The 14,212-nt window shown below is 46.9% G+C and overlaps 9 non-coding genes across 9 annotated transcripts; all 9 read left to right on the forward strand.

Annotated features, from left to right (window-relative positions):
* Positions 1–179: 179 nt before the first annotated feature.
* On the forward strand, positions 180–364 carry LOC142253328 (U2 spliceosomal RNA). Its single transcript, XR_012726628.1, has one exon. It is a non-coding gene; the product is annotated as a U2 spliceosomal RNA (small nuclear RNA).
* Positions 365–1,752: 1,388 nt separating this feature from the next.
* Positions 1,753–1,943, forward strand: LOC142252579 (U2 spliceosomal RNA). Its single transcript, XR_012725950.1, has one exon. It is a non-coding gene; the product is annotated as a U2 spliceosomal RNA (small nuclear RNA).
* Positions 1,944–3,331: 1,388 nt separating this feature from the next.
* LOC142252580 (U2 spliceosomal RNA) lies at positions 3,332–3,522 on the forward strand. Its single transcript, XR_012725951.1, has one exon. It is a non-coding gene; the product is annotated as a U2 spliceosomal RNA (small nuclear RNA).
* Positions 3,523–4,910: 1,388 nt separating this feature from the next.
* LOC142252581 (U2 spliceosomal RNA) lies at positions 4,911–5,101 on the forward strand. The gene has a single exon (XR_012725952.1). It is a non-coding gene; the product is annotated as a U2 spliceosomal RNA (small nuclear RNA).
* A 1,388-nt stretch (positions 5,102–6,489) lies between these two features.
* On the forward strand, positions 6,490–6,680 carry LOC142252583 (U2 spliceosomal RNA). Its single transcript, XR_012725954.1, has one exon. It is a non-coding gene; the product is annotated as a U2 spliceosomal RNA (small nuclear RNA).
* Positions 6,681–8,870: 2,190 nt separating this feature from the next.
* Positions 8,871–9,063, forward strand: LOC142253026 (U2 spliceosomal RNA). Its single transcript, XR_012726357.1, has one exon. It is a non-coding gene; the product is annotated as a U2 spliceosomal RNA (small nuclear RNA).
* Positions 9,064–10,451: 1,388 nt separating this feature from the next.
* Positions 10,452–10,642, forward strand: LOC142252584 (U2 spliceosomal RNA). Its single transcript, XR_012725955.1, has one exon. It is a non-coding gene; the product is annotated as a U2 spliceosomal RNA (small nuclear RNA).
* A 1,388-nt stretch (positions 10,643–12,030) lies between these two features.
* On the forward strand, positions 12,031–12,221 carry LOC142252585 (U2 spliceosomal RNA). Its single transcript, XR_012725956.1, has one exon. It is a non-coding gene; the product is annotated as a U2 spliceosomal RNA (small nuclear RNA).
* Positions 12,222–13,609: 1,388 nt separating this feature from the next.
* LOC142252586 (U2 spliceosomal RNA) lies at positions 13,610–13,800 on the forward strand. Its single transcript, XR_012725957.1, has one exon. It is a non-coding gene; the product is annotated as a U2 spliceosomal RNA (small nuclear RNA).
* The last annotated feature ends 412 nt before the right edge of the window (positions 13,801–14,212 follow it).

Here is a 14,212-nt window from a genome sequence, read left to right on the forward strand (position 1 = left end):
TCAAGTGTAGTCCCTTCATTGGGTTTGCCTTGGTCTTGGCTGGGAGGGGCCCGGGCTTGCACAACCGCCGGCCTCGGGGATTGTTGCGCCTTTTGGTGCTTACGTCCCCTTATGGCTGGTGGTTCCTGGGCTCGGGAGGCGATCACCTGCGGCACTGCGCTTTTGTGTGGTGGCCGATGACCGTTTTCTGAAATTTGCGGATGAAATCTCATCTGTTCTTATCAGTTTAATATCTGATACGTCCCCTATCTGGGGACCATATATTAAATGGATTTTTAGAACAGGGAGATGGAAAAAGAGCTTGCTCTGTCCACTCCACGCATTGACCTGGTATTGCAGTACCTCCAGGACCGGTGCACCCCTTCTTACCCCAGTTTCCAAAAGCAGAACTCAATTCACCTGATTCATATTAGCCCGGTTTAATGAATTGGAAGAAAGCATACGTCTTCATATGCACCTCAATTTGGCCCATTCACTTTTCACACTTCCTCCTTTTGTTTTTTATCTTTCACACTTTTGACTTTCTTTATTCATCCAAATAGCAAACTCATCACCACTCAACCTGACCAACTCGGCTATGTCCCGTGCTGCAGTTCTCTGTCTTATCTAGATCATTTGCAATTGAATGGAATAGATCCCTTTTGGACAAAGTGGATTCACCTGCTGCTGCAGTGACCACAGGTGTGATAAGATCTAGAATTGGCATCTGGTGCGATCTCTCCGCTTCCACTCCAAAGAAAGTTACCTGTTTATTCCTATCATGCATTGGTTTTTGGGGTTTTCTTTGAGTAATGATGATCTCTTTAGTAGTCTGTTGGCGCCCTCTCCTGGAGGAATAGTTTGCTTGCTCTTGGACATTCTAAAAGAGAGGTCATGATAGACATTGAGCTTCTGAGCTCAATTGGGGACAGTCATGGGTGATGAATGTTTGCAACCTGCTGCAAAGCCTCATACCGCAATATAAGGAACGTCAAATACTAAGAAAGGGCGGCCTATGAAAGAATTACTACTTTCAATAAGTACACTTAAACGGCTAATTGGGAATAGAAAAACTGTAAAAAGCCCTCTGAGAAAGCCCCCCTCTAACCTTTGATAGTAAGTTTTTCTGTAGTCTGCCTGTTGATGTATTTTCCGTTTGAACTGTGCACAACATGAAGAGACGGAACACTGGCGGCTTGTCACAATGCCCCCGCTGACATCACAATAGCGCTGCTGCCTAGAAAACAAGCTGCGCAGCAGAAGTTGTTCTTTGGGTGGGAGGGTGGGCTAGTGTAAGGAGGGGGCAAGATCTTTTTTTCCCGGGTGGTAGGGGGATGACAGGAGAAGGGATGCGGGTGGTGAGAAGGGTACAGAGGGCAGGGTTTGGGGGCTGGGAAGGAAAGGGAAAAGATTAGGGTTTGGGGATGATGAAAGGGCTTTCTACGGGTAAGGATGGCAAAGGGTGGCAGTGACGGAAAGTCAGGCAACCTGTCCTGTCCGTCTTTTTGTATCGTGAATTGGAAAGACTGCAAGGGGGAGGGGAGTTGCTTGCGCCCTAAAGGAGGAGTTATTCAGATTCATTGCAGTGGGGGGCGGCGGCTGCAAAACGCACCATTCTTCTTGTTTTTGCTCTGCAAAGCAGCCTTTTCAAGGGTTGGCTTGGGTGACAAAATGTCTTCTGTAGGCGTGGGTTTGTCTCCCTCTCGCTCTCTCTCCCTAAGATGTGTCCGGCATAGGCCAGGGTGCCACTCGAGGCCCAAACCAATTCTGGTTATCGCTTCTCGGCCTTTTGGCTAAGATCAAGTGTAGTATCTGTTCTTATCAGTTTAATATCTGATACGTCCCCTATCTGGGGACCATATATTAAATGGATTTTTAGAACAGGGAGATGGAAAAAGAGCTTGCTCTGTCCACTCCACGCATTGACCTGGTATTGCAGTACCTCCAGGACCGGTGCACCCCTTCTTAACCCAGTTTCCAAAAGCAGAACTCAATTCACCTGATTCATATTAGCCCGGTTTAATGAATTGGAAGAAAGCATACGTCTTCATATGCACCTCAATTTGGCCCATTCACTTTTCACACTTCCTCCTTTTGTTTTTTATCTTTCACACTTTTGACTTTCTTTATTCATCCAAATAGCAAACTCATCACCACTCAACCTGACCAACTCGGCTATGTCCCGTGCTGCAGTTCTCTGTCTTATCTAGATCATTTGCAATTGAATGGAATAGATCCCTTTTGGACAAAGTGGATTCACCTGCTGCTGCAGTGACCACAGGTGTGATAAGATCTAGAATTGGCATCTGGTGCGATCTCTCCGCTTCCACTCCAAAGAAAGTTACCTGTTTATTCCTATCATGCATTGGTTTTTGGGGTTTTCTTTGAGTAATGATGATCTCTTTAGTAGTCTGTTGGCGCCCTCTCCTGGAGGAATAGTTTGCTTGCTCTTGGACATTCTAAAAGAGAGGTCATGATAGACATTGAGCTTCTGAGCTCAATTGGGGACAGTCATGGGTGATGAATGTTTGCAACCTGCTGCAAAGCCTCATACCGCAATATAAGGAACGTCAAATACTAAGAAAGGGCGGCCTATGAAAGAATTACTACTTTCAATAAGTACACTTAAACGGCTAATTGGGAATAGAAAAACTGTAAAAAGCCCTCTGAGAAAGCCCCCCTCTAACCTTTGATAGTAAGTTTTTCTGTAGTCTGCCTGTTGATGTATTTTCCGTTTGAACTGTGCACAACATGAAGAGACGGAACACTGGCGGCTTGTCACAATGCCCCCGCTGACATCACAATAGCGCTGCTGCCTAGAAAACAAGCTGCGCAGCAGAAGTTGTTCTTTGGGTGGGAGGGTGGGCTAGTGTAAGGAGGGGGCAAGCTCTTTTTTTCCCGGGTGGTAGGGGGATGACAGGAGAAGGGATGCGGGTGGTGAGAAGGGTACAGAGGGCAGGGTTTGGGGGCTGGGAAGGAAAGGGAAAAGATTAGGGTTTGGGGATGATGAAAGGGCTTTCTACGGGTAAGGATGGCAAAGGGTGGCAGTGACGGAAAGTCAGGCAACCTGTCCTGTCCGTCTTTTTGTATCGTGAATTGGAAAGACTGCAAGGGGGAGGGGAGTTGCTTGCGCCCTAAAGGAGGAGTTATTCAGATTCATTGCAGTGGGGGGCGGCGGCTGCAAAACGCACCATTCTTCTTGTTTTTGCTCTGCAAAGCAGCCTTTTCAAGGGTTGGCTTGGGTGACAAAATGTCTTCTGTAGGCGTGGGTTTGTCTCCCTCTCGCTCTCTCTCCCTAAGATGTGTCCGGCATAGGCCAGGGTGCCACTCGAGGCCCAAACCAATTCTGGTTATCGCTTCTCGGCCTTTTGGCTAAGATCAAGTGTAGTATCTGTTCTTATCAGTTTAATATCTGATACGTCCCCTATCTGGGGACCATATATTAAATGGATTTTTAGAACAGGGAGATGGAAAAAGAGCTTGCTCTGTCCACTCCACGCATTGACCTGGTATTGCAGTACCTCCAGGACCGGTGCACCCCTTCTTAACCCAGTTTCCAAAAGCAGAACTCAATTCACCTGATTCATATTAGCCCGGTTTAATGAATTGGAAGAAAGCATACGTCTTCATATGCACCTCAATTTGGCCCATTCACTTTTCACACTTCCTCCTTTTGTTTTTTATCTTTCACACTTTTGACTTTCTTTATTCATCCAAATAGCAAACTCATCACCACTCAACCTGACCAACTCGGCTATGTCCCGTGCTGCAGTTCTCTGTCTTATCTAGATCATTTGCAATTGAATGGAATAGATCCCTTTTGGACAAAGTGGATTCACCTGCTGCTGCAGTGACCACAGGTGTGATAAGATCTAGAATTGGCATCTGGTGCGATCTCTCCGCTTCCACTCCAAAGAAAGTTACCTGTTTATTCCTATCATGCATTGGTTTTTGGGGTTTTCTTTGAGTAATGATGATCTCTTTAGTAGTCTGTTGGCGCCCTCTCCTGGAGGAATAGTTTGCTTGCTCTTGGACATTCTAAAAGAGAGGTCATGATAGACATTGAGCTTCTGAGCTCAATTGGGGACAGTCATGGGTGATGAATGTTTGCAACCTGCTGCAAAGCCTCATACCGCAATATAAGGAACGTCAAATACTAAGAAAGGGCGGCCTATGAAAGAATTACTACTTTCAATAAGTACACTTAAACGGCTAATTGGGAATAGAAAAACTGTAAAAAGCCCTCTGAGAAAGCCCCCCTCTAACCTTTGATAGTAAGTTTTTCTGTAGTCTGCCTGTTGATGTATTTTCCGTTTGAACTGTGCACAACATGAAGAGACGGAACACTGGCGGCTTGTCACAATGCCCCCGCTGACATCACAATAGCGCTGCTGCCTAGAAAACAAGCTGCGCAGCAGAAGTTGTTCTTTGGGTGGGAGGGTGGGCTAGTGTAAGGAGGGGGCAAGCTCTTTTTTTCCCGGGTGGTAGGGGGATGACAGGAGAAGGGATGCGGGTGGTGAGAAGGGTACAGAGGGCAGGGTTTGGGGGCTGGGAAGGAAAGGGAAAAGATTAGGGTTTGGGGATGATGAAAGGGCTTTCTACGGGTAAGGATGGCAAAGGGTGGCAGTGACGGAAAGTCAGGCAACCTGTCCTGTCCGTCTTTTTGTATCGTGAATTGGAAAGACTGCAAGGGGGAGGGGAGTTGCTTGCGCCCTAAAGGAGGAGTTATTCAGATTCATTGCAGTGGGGGGCGGCGGCTGCAAAACGCACCATTCTTCTTGTTTTTGCTCTGCAAAGCAGCCTTTTCAAGGGTTGGCTTGGGTGACAAAATGTCTTCTGTAGGCGTGGGTTTGTCTCCCTCTCGCTCTCTCTCCCTAAGATGTGTCCGGCATAGGCCAGGGTGCCACTCGAGGCCCAAACCAATTCTGGTTATCGCTTCTCGGCCTTTTGGCTAAGATCAAGTGTAGTATCTGTTCTTATCAGTTTAATATCTGATACGTCCCCTATCTGGGGACCATATATTAAATGGATTTTTAGAACAGGGAGATGGAAAAAGAGCTTGCTCTGTCCACTCCACGCATTGACCTGGTATTGCAGTACCTCCAGGACCGGTGCACCCCTTCTTAACCCAGTTTCCAAAAGCAGAACTCAATTCACCTGATTCATATTAGCCCGGTTTAATGAATTGGAAGAAAGCATACGTCTTCATATGCACCTCAATTTGGCCCATTCACTTTTCACACTTCCTCCTTTTGTTTTTTATCTTTCACACTTTTGACTTTCTTTATTCATCCAAATAGCAAACTCATCACCACTCAACCTGACCAACTCGGCTATGTCCCGTGCTGCAGTTCTCTGTCTTATCTAGATCATTTGCAATTGAATGGAATAGATCCCTTTTGGACAAAGTGGATTCACCTGCTGCTGCAGTGACCACAGGTGTGATAAGATCTAGAATTGGCATCTGGTGCGATCTCTCCGCTTCCACTCCAAAGAAAGTTACCTGTTTATTCCTATCATGCATTGGTTTTTGGGGTTTTCTTTGAGTAATGATGATCTCTTTAGTAGTCTGTTGGCGCCCTCTCCTGGAGGAATAGTTTGCTTGCTCTTGGACATTCTAAAAGAGAGGTCATGATAGACATTGAGCTTCTGAGCTCAATTGGGGACAGTCATGGGTGATGAATGTTTGCAACCTGCTGCAAAGCCTCATACCGCAATATAAGGAACGTCAAATACTAAGAAAGGGCGGCCTATGAAAGAATTACTACTTTCAATAAGTACACTTAAACGGCTAATTGGGAATAGAAAAACTGTAAAAAGCCCTCTGAGAAAGCCCCCCTCTAACCTTTGATAGTAAGTTTTTCTGTAGTCTGCCTGTTGATGTATTTTCCGTTTGAACTGTGCACAACATGAAGAGACGGAACACTGGCGGCTTGTCACAATGCCCCCGCTGACATCACAATAGCGCTGCTGCCTAGAAAACAAGCTGCGCAGCAGAAGTTGTTCTTTGGGTGGGAGGGTGGGCTAGTGTAAGGAGGGGGCAAGCTCTTTTTTTCCCGGGTGGTAGGGGGATGACAGGAGAAGGGATGCGGGTGGTGAGAAGGGTACAGAGGGCAGGGTTTGGGGGCTGGGAAGGAAAGGGAAAAGATTAGGGTTTGGGGATGATGAAAGGGCTTTCTACGGGTAAGGATGGCAAAGGGTGGCAGTGACGGAAAGTCAGGCAACCTGTCCTGTCCGTCTTTTTGTATCGTGAATTGGAAAGACTGCAAGGGGGAGGGGAGTTGCTTGCGCCCTAAAGGAGGAGTTATTCAGATTCATTGCAGTGGGGGGCGGCGGCTGCAAAACGCACCATTCTTCTTGTTTTTGCTCTGCAAAGCAGCCTTTTCAAGGGTTGGCTTGGGTGACAAAATGTCTTCTGTAGGCGTGGGTTTGTCTTCCTCTCGCTCTCTCTCCCTAAGATGTGTCCGGCATAGGCCAGGGTGCCACTCGAGGCCCAAACCAATTCTGGTTATCGCTTCTCGGCCTTTTGGCTAAGATCAAGTGTAGTATCTGTTCTTATCAGTTTAATATCTGATACGTCCCCTATCTGGGGACCATATATTAAATGGATTTTTAGAACAGGGAGATGGAAAAAGAGCTTGCTCTGTCCACTCCACGCATTGACCTGGTATTGCAGTACCTCCAGGACCGGTGCACCCCTTCTTAACCCAGTTTCCAAAAGCAGAACTCAATTCACCTGATTCATATTAGCCCGGTTTAATGAATTGGAAGAAAGCATACGTCTTCATATGCACCTCAATTTGGCCCATTCACTTTTCACACTTCCTCCTTTTGTTTTTTATCTTTCACACTTTTGACTTTCTTTATTCATCCAAATAGCAAACTCATCACCACTCAACCTGACCAACTCGGCTATGTCCCGTGCTGCAGTTCTCTGTCTTATCTAGATCATTTGCAATTGAATGGAATAGATCCCTTTTGGACAAAGTGGATTCACCTGCTGCTGCAGTGACCACAGGTGTGATAAGATCTAGAATTGGCATCTGGTGCGATCTCTCCGCTTCCACTCCAAAGAAAGTTACCTGTTTATTCCTATCATGCATTGGTTTTTGGGGTTTTCTTTGAGTAATGATGATCTCTTTAGTAGTCTGTTGGCGCCCTCTCCTGGAGGAATAGTTTGCTTGCTCTTGGACATTCTAAAAGAGAGGTCATGATAGACATTGAGCTTCTGAGCTCAATTGGGGACAGTCATGGGTGATGAATGTTTGCAACCTGCTGCAAAGCCTCATACCGCAATATAAGGAACGTCAAATACTAAGAAAGGGCGGCCTATGAAAGAATTACTACTTTCAATAAGTACACTTAAACGGCTAATTGGGAATAGAAAAACTGTAAAAAGCCCTCTGAGAAAGCCCCCCTCTAACCTTTGATAGTAAGTTTTTCTGTAGTCTGCCTGTTGATGTATTTTCCGTTTGAACTGTGCACAACATGAAGAGACGGAACACTGGCGGCTTGTCACAATGCCCCCGCTGACATCACAATAGCGCTGCTGCCTAGAAAACAAGCTGCGCAGCAGAAGTTGTTCTTTGGGTGGGAGGGTGGGCTAGTGTAAGGAGGGGGCAAGCTCTTTTTTTCCCGGGTGGTAGGGGGATGACAGGAGAAGGGATGCGGGTGGTGAGAAGGGTACAGAGGGCAGGGTTTGGGGGCTGGGAAGGAAAGGGAAAAGATTAGGGTTTGGGGATGATGAAAGGGCTTTCTACGGGTAAGGATGGCAAAGGGTGGCAGTGACGGAAAGTCAGGCAACCTGTCCTGTCCGTCTTTTTGTATCGTGAATTGGAAAGACTGCAAGGGGGAGGGGAGTTGCTTGCGCCCTAAAGGAGGAGTTATTCAGATTCATTGCAGTGGGGGGCGGCGGCTGCAAAACGCACCATTCTTCTTGTTTTTGCTCTGCAAAGCAGCCTTTTCAAGGGTTGGCTTGGGTGACAAAATGTCTTCTGTAGGCGTGGGTTTGTCTCCCTCTCGCTCTCTCTCCCTAAGATGTGTCCGGCATAGGCCAGGGTGCCACTCGAGGCCCAAACCAATTCTGGTTATCGCTTCTCGGCCTTTTGGCTAAGATCAAGTGTAGTGTTGTTCGAAGAGGTGGTTTAAGCTCCAGGCCACCTTAGTACAATGATACAATGCACACTGGAAGGTTGCGCTTGCTAGTACTCTGGGTGGATAGTATATTCATCTAGAGGAAAACATGGCCCTACCAGGATCGAGGCTATTAGACTGAGTAAGGGTGGGGGGCTATGGTACAACGTGCCCCAGGACTGACGACCCTGGAGTGAGTCTGAGCTTGCTGGCTTGGGACCCCGGCAAGCCTTGGGCTCTGTAGCACACCGTACCTTGCCTTTTCATACTTTTTGAGCATATTACCCTATCCCGGCCTTCTGGCTAGGAAGGGAAATTTTTACAATCCCGGTCGGAGGTCTGGTCAGCTTTGGGCTGAGAAACTAACACCCGGTTGGAGGTCTGGGTCAGCTTCGGCTGAGAAACCAACACCCGGTTGGAGGTCTGGGTCAGCTTCGGCTGAGAAACCAACACCCGGTTGGAGGTCCGGTTAGCCTTGGGCTGAGAAACCAACACCGGTTGACGGTCCGGGCAGTTTCGGCTGCGAAACCAACAACTAGTAGCTCTCTACTCCACTTGGGTAAGATGCCTAGGTGGACGCTGGGAGCAACGACAAGGCTCAACCAGGCTTCGGCTTGGGGGAGCACCGAAGATCCCTGACCCTTGCTGTGGCCTTCTGGCTCGGAGGGACGGGGTTGATTTTTGGGGACCCTCTCCTCACGGTGGGGTCCACACGAATCCTAGCCTTTGCACTGTTTTTGGTGTGACTTCGGTCATGCATTTTTTGTGGTGCTTTGGAAAGCTTCATTAAATCAAAAATCTGTTCTTATCAGTTTAATATCTGATACGTCCCCTATCTGGGGACCATATATTAAATGGATTTTTAGAACAGGGAGATGGAAAAAGAGCTTGCTCTGTCCACTCCACGCATTGACCTGGTATTGCAGTACCTCCAGGACCGGTGCACCCCTTCTTAACCCAGTTTCCAAAAGCAGAACTCAATTCACCTGATTCATATTAGCCCGGTTTAATGAATTGGAAGAAAGCATACGTCTTCATATGCACCTCAATTTGGCCCATTCACTTTTCACACTTCCTCCTTTTGTTTTTTATCTTTCACACTTTTGACTTTCTTTATTCATCCAAATAGCAAACTCATCACCACTCAACCTGACCAACTCGGCTATGTCCCGTGCTGCAGTTCTCTGTCTTATCTAGATCATTTGCAATTGAATGGAATAGATCCCTTTTGGACAAAGTGGATTCACCTGCTGCTGCAGTGACCACAGGTGTGATAAGATCTAGAATTGGCATCTGGTGCGATCTCTCCGCTTCCACTCCAAAGAAAGTTACCTGTTTATTCCTATCATGCATTGGTTTTTGGGGTTTTCTTTGAGTAATGATGATCTCTTTAGTAGTCTGTTGGCGCCCTCTCCTGGAGGAATAGTTTGCTTGCTCTTGGACATTCTAAAAGAGAGGTCATGATAGACATTGAGCTTCTGAGCTCAATTGGGGACAGTCATGGGTGATGAATGTTTGCAACCTGCTGCAAAGCCTCATACCGCAATATAAGGAACGTCAAATACTAAGAAAGGGCGGCCTATGAAAGAATTACTACTTTCAATAAGTACACTTAAACGGCTAATTGGGAATAGAAAAACTGTAAAAAGCCCTCTGAGAAAGCCCCCCTCTAACCTTTGATAGTAAGTTTTTCTGTAGTCTGCCTGTTGATGTATTTTCCGTTTGAACTGTGCACAACATGAAGAGACGGAACACTGGCGGCTTGTCACAATGCCCCCGCTGACATCACAATAGCGCTGCTGCCTAGAAAACAAGCTGCGCAGCAGAAGTTGTTCTTTGGGTGGGAGGGTGGGCTAGTGTAAGGAGGGGGCAAGCTCTTTTTTTCCCGGGTGGTAGGGGGATGACAGGAGAAGGGATGCGGGTGGTGAGAAGGGTACAGAGGGCAGGGTTTGGGGGCTGGGAAGGAAAGGGAAAAGATTAGGGTTTGGGGATGATGAAAGGGCTTTCTACGGGTAAGGATGGCAAAGGGTGGCAGTGACGGAAAGTCAGGCAACCTGTCCTGTCCGTCTTTTTGTATCGTGAATTGGAAAGACTGCAAGGGGGAGGGGAGTTGCTTGCGCCCTAAAGGAGGAGTTATTCAGATTCATTGCAGTGGGGGGCGGCGGCTGCAAAACGCACCATTCTTCTTGTTTTTGCTCTGCAAAGCAGCCTTTTCAAGGGTTGGCTTGGGTGACAAAATGTCTTCTGTAGGCGTGGGTTTGTCTCCCTCTCGCTCTCTCTCCCTAAGATGTGTCCGGCATAGGCCAGGGTGCCACTCGAGGCCCAAACCAATTCTGGTTATCGCTTCTCGGCCTTTTGGCTAAGATCAAGTGTAGTATCTGTTCTTATCAGTTTAATATCTGATACGTCCCCTATCTGGGGACCATATATTAAATGGATTTTTAGAACAGGGAGATGGAAAAAGAGCTTGCTCTGTCCACTCCACGCATTGACCTGGTATTGCAGTACCTCCAGGACCGGTGCACCCCTTCTTAACCCAGTTTCCAAAAGCAGAACTCAATTCACCTGATTCATATTAGCCCGGTTTAATGAATTGGAAGAAAGCATACGTCTTCATATGCACCTCAATTTGGCCCATTCACTTTTCACACTTCCTCCTTTTGTTTTTTATCTTTCACACTTTTGACTTTCTTTATTCATCCAAATAGCAAACTCATCACCACTCAACCTGACCAACTCGGCTATGTCCCGTGCTGCAGTTCTCTGTCTTATCTAGATCATTTGCAATTGAATGGAATAGATCCCTTTTGGACAAAGTGGATTCACCTGCTGCTGCAGTGACCACAGGTGTGATAAGATCTAGAATTGGCATCTGGTGCGATCTCTCCGCTTCCACTCCAAAGAAAGTTACCTGTTTATTCCTATCATGCATTGGTTTTTGGGGTTTTCTTTGAGTAATGATGATCTCTTTAGTAGTCTGTTGGCGCCCTCTCCTGGAGGAATAGTTTGCTTGCTCTTGGACATTCTAAAAGAGAGGTCATGATAGACATTGAGCTTCTGAGCTCAATTGGGGACAGTCATGGGTGATGAATGTTTGCAACCTGCTGCAAAGCCTCATACCGCAATATAAGGAACGTCAAATACTAAGAAAGGGCGGCCTATGAAAGAATTACTACTTTCAATAAGTACACTTAAACGGCTAATTGGGAATAGAAAAACTGTAAAAAGCCCTCTGAGAAAGCCCCCCTCTAACCTTTGATAGTAAGTTTTTTTGTAGTCTGCCTGTTGATGTATTTTCCGTTTGAACTGTGCACAACATGAAGAGACGGAACACTGGCGGCTTGTCACAATGCCCCCGCTGACATCACAATAGCGCTGCTGCCTAGAAAACAAGCTGCGCAGCAGAAGTTGTTCTTTGGGTGGGAGGGTGGGCTAGTGTAAGGAGGGGGCAAGCTCTTTTTTTCCCGGGTGGTAGGGGGATGACAGGAGAAGGGATGCGGGTGGTGAGAAGGGTACAGAGGGCAGGGTTTGGGGGCTGGGAAGGAAAGGGAAAAGATTAGGGTTTGGGGATGATGAAAGGGCTTTCTACGGGTAAGGATGGCAAAGGGTGGCAGTGACGGAAAGTCAGGCAACCTGTCCTGTCCGTCTTTTTGTATCGTGAATTGGAAAGACTGCAAGGGGGAGGGGAGTTGCTTGCGCCCTAAAGGAGGAGTTATTCAGATTCATTGCAGTGGGGGGCGGCGGCTGCAAAACGCACCATTCTTCTTGTTTTTGCTCTGCAAAGCAGCCTTTTCAAGGGTTGGCTTGGGTGACAAAATGTCTTCTGTAGGCGTGGGTTTGTCTCCCTCTCGCTCTCTCTCCCTAAGATGTGTCCGGCATAGGCCAGGGTGCCACTCGAGGCCCAAACCAATTCTGGTTATCGCTTCTCGGCCTTTTGGCTAAGATCAAGTGTAGTATCTGTTCTTATCAGTTTAATATCTGATACGTCCCCTATCTGGGGACCATATATTAAATGGATTTTTAGAACAGGGAGATGGAAAAAGAGCTTGCTCTGTCCACTCCACGCATTGACCTGGTATTGCAGTACCTCCAGGACCGGTGCACCCCTTCTTAACCCAGTTTCCAAAAGCAGAACTCAATTCACCTGATTCATATTAGCCCGGTTTAATGAATTGGAAGAAAGCATACGTCTTCATATGCACCTCAATTTGGCCCATTCACTTTTCACACTTCCTCCTTTTGTTTTTTATCTTTCACACTTTTGACTTTCTTTATTCATCCAAATAGCAAACTCATCACCACTCAACCTGACCAACTCGGCTATGTCCCGTGCTGCAGTTCTCTGTCTTATCTAGATCATTTGCAATTGAATGGAATAGATCCCTTTTGGACAAAGTGGATTCACCTGCTGCTGCAGTGACCACAGGTGTGATAAGATCTAGAATTGGCATCTGGTGCGATCTCTCCGCTTCCACTCCAAAGAAAGTTACCTGTTTATTCCTATCATGCATTGGTTTTTGGGGTTTTCTTTGAGTAATGATGATCTCTTTAGTAGTCTGTTGGCGCCCTCTCCTGGAGGAATAGTTTGCTTGCTCTTGGACATTCTAAAAGAGAGGTCATGATAGACATTGAGCTTCTGAGCTCAATTGGGGACAGTCATGGGTGATGAATGTTTGCAACCTGCTGCAAAGCCTCATACCGCAATATAAGGAACGTCAAATACTAAGAAAGGGCGGCCTATGAAAGAATTACTACTTTCAATAAGTACACTTAAACGGCTAATTGGGAATAGAAAAACTGTAAAAAGCCCTCTGAGAAAGCCCCCCTCTAACCTTTGATAGTAAGTTTTTCTGTAGTCTGCCTGTTGATGTATTTTCCGTTTGAACTGTGCACAACATGAAGAGACGGAACACTGGCGGCTTGTCACAATGCCCCCGCTGACATCACAATAGCGCTGCTGCCTAGAAAACAAGCTGCGCAGCAGAAGTTGTTCTTTGGGTGGGAGGGTGGGCTAGTGTAAGGAGGGGGCAAGCTCTTTTTTTCCCGGGTGGTAGGGGGATGACAGGAGAAGGGATGCGGGTGGTGAGAAGGGTACAGAGGGCAGGGTTTGGGGGCTGGGAAGGAAAGGGAAAAGATTAGGGTTTGGGGATGATGAAAGGGCTTTCTACGGGTAAGGATGGCAAAGGGTGGCAGTGACGGAAAGTCAGGCAACCTGTCCTGTCCGTCTTTTTGTATCGTGAATTGGAAAGACTGCAAGGGGGAGGGGAGTTGCTTGCGCCCTAAAGGAGGAGTTATTCAGATTCATTGCAGTGGGGGGCGGCGGCTGCAAAACGCACCATTCTTCTTGTTTTTGCTCTGCAAAGCAGCCTTTTCAAGGGTTGGCTTGGGTGACAAAATGTCTTCTGTAGGCGTGGGTTTGTCTCCCTCTCGCTCTCTCTCCCTAAGATGTGTCCGGCATAGGCCAGGGTGCCACTCGAGGCCCAAACCAATTCTGGTTATCGCTTCTCGGCCTTTTGGCTAAGATCAAGTGTAGTATCTGTTCTTATCAGTTTAATATCTGATACGTCCCCTATCTGGGGACCATATATTAAATGGATTTTTAGAACAGGGAGATGGAAAAAGAGCTTGCTCTGTCCACTCCACGCATTGACCTGGTATTGCAGTACCTCCAGGACCGGTGCACCCCTTCTTAACCCAGTTTCCAAAAGCAGAACTCAATTCACCTGATTCATATTAGCCCGGTTTAATGAATTGGAAGAAAGCATACGTCTTCATATGCACCTCAATTTGGCCCATTAACTTTTCACACTTCCTCCTTTTGTTTTTTATCTTTCACACTTTTGACTTTCTTTATTCATCCAAATAGCAAACTCATCACCACTCAACCTGACCAACTCGGCTATGTCCGGTGCTGCAGTTCTCTGTCTTATCTAGATCATTTGCAATTGAATGGAATAGATCCCTTTTGGACAAAGTGGATTCACCTGCTGCTGCAGTGACCACAGGTGTGATAAGATCTAGAATTGGCATCTGGTGCGATCTCTCCGCTTCCACTCCAAAGAAAGTTACCTGTTTATTCCTATCATGCATTGGTTTTTGG

Source organism: Anomaloglossus baeobatrachus, chromosome 9 (assembly GCF_048569485.1).
Source record: "Anomaloglossus baeobatrachus isolate aAnoBae1 chromosome 9, aAnoBae1.hap1, whole genome shotgun sequence".
In the NCBI taxonomy this organism is placed as follows: domain Eukaryota; kingdom Metazoa; phylum Chordata; class Amphibia; order Anura; family Aromobatidae; genus Anomaloglossus; species Anomaloglossus baeobatrachus.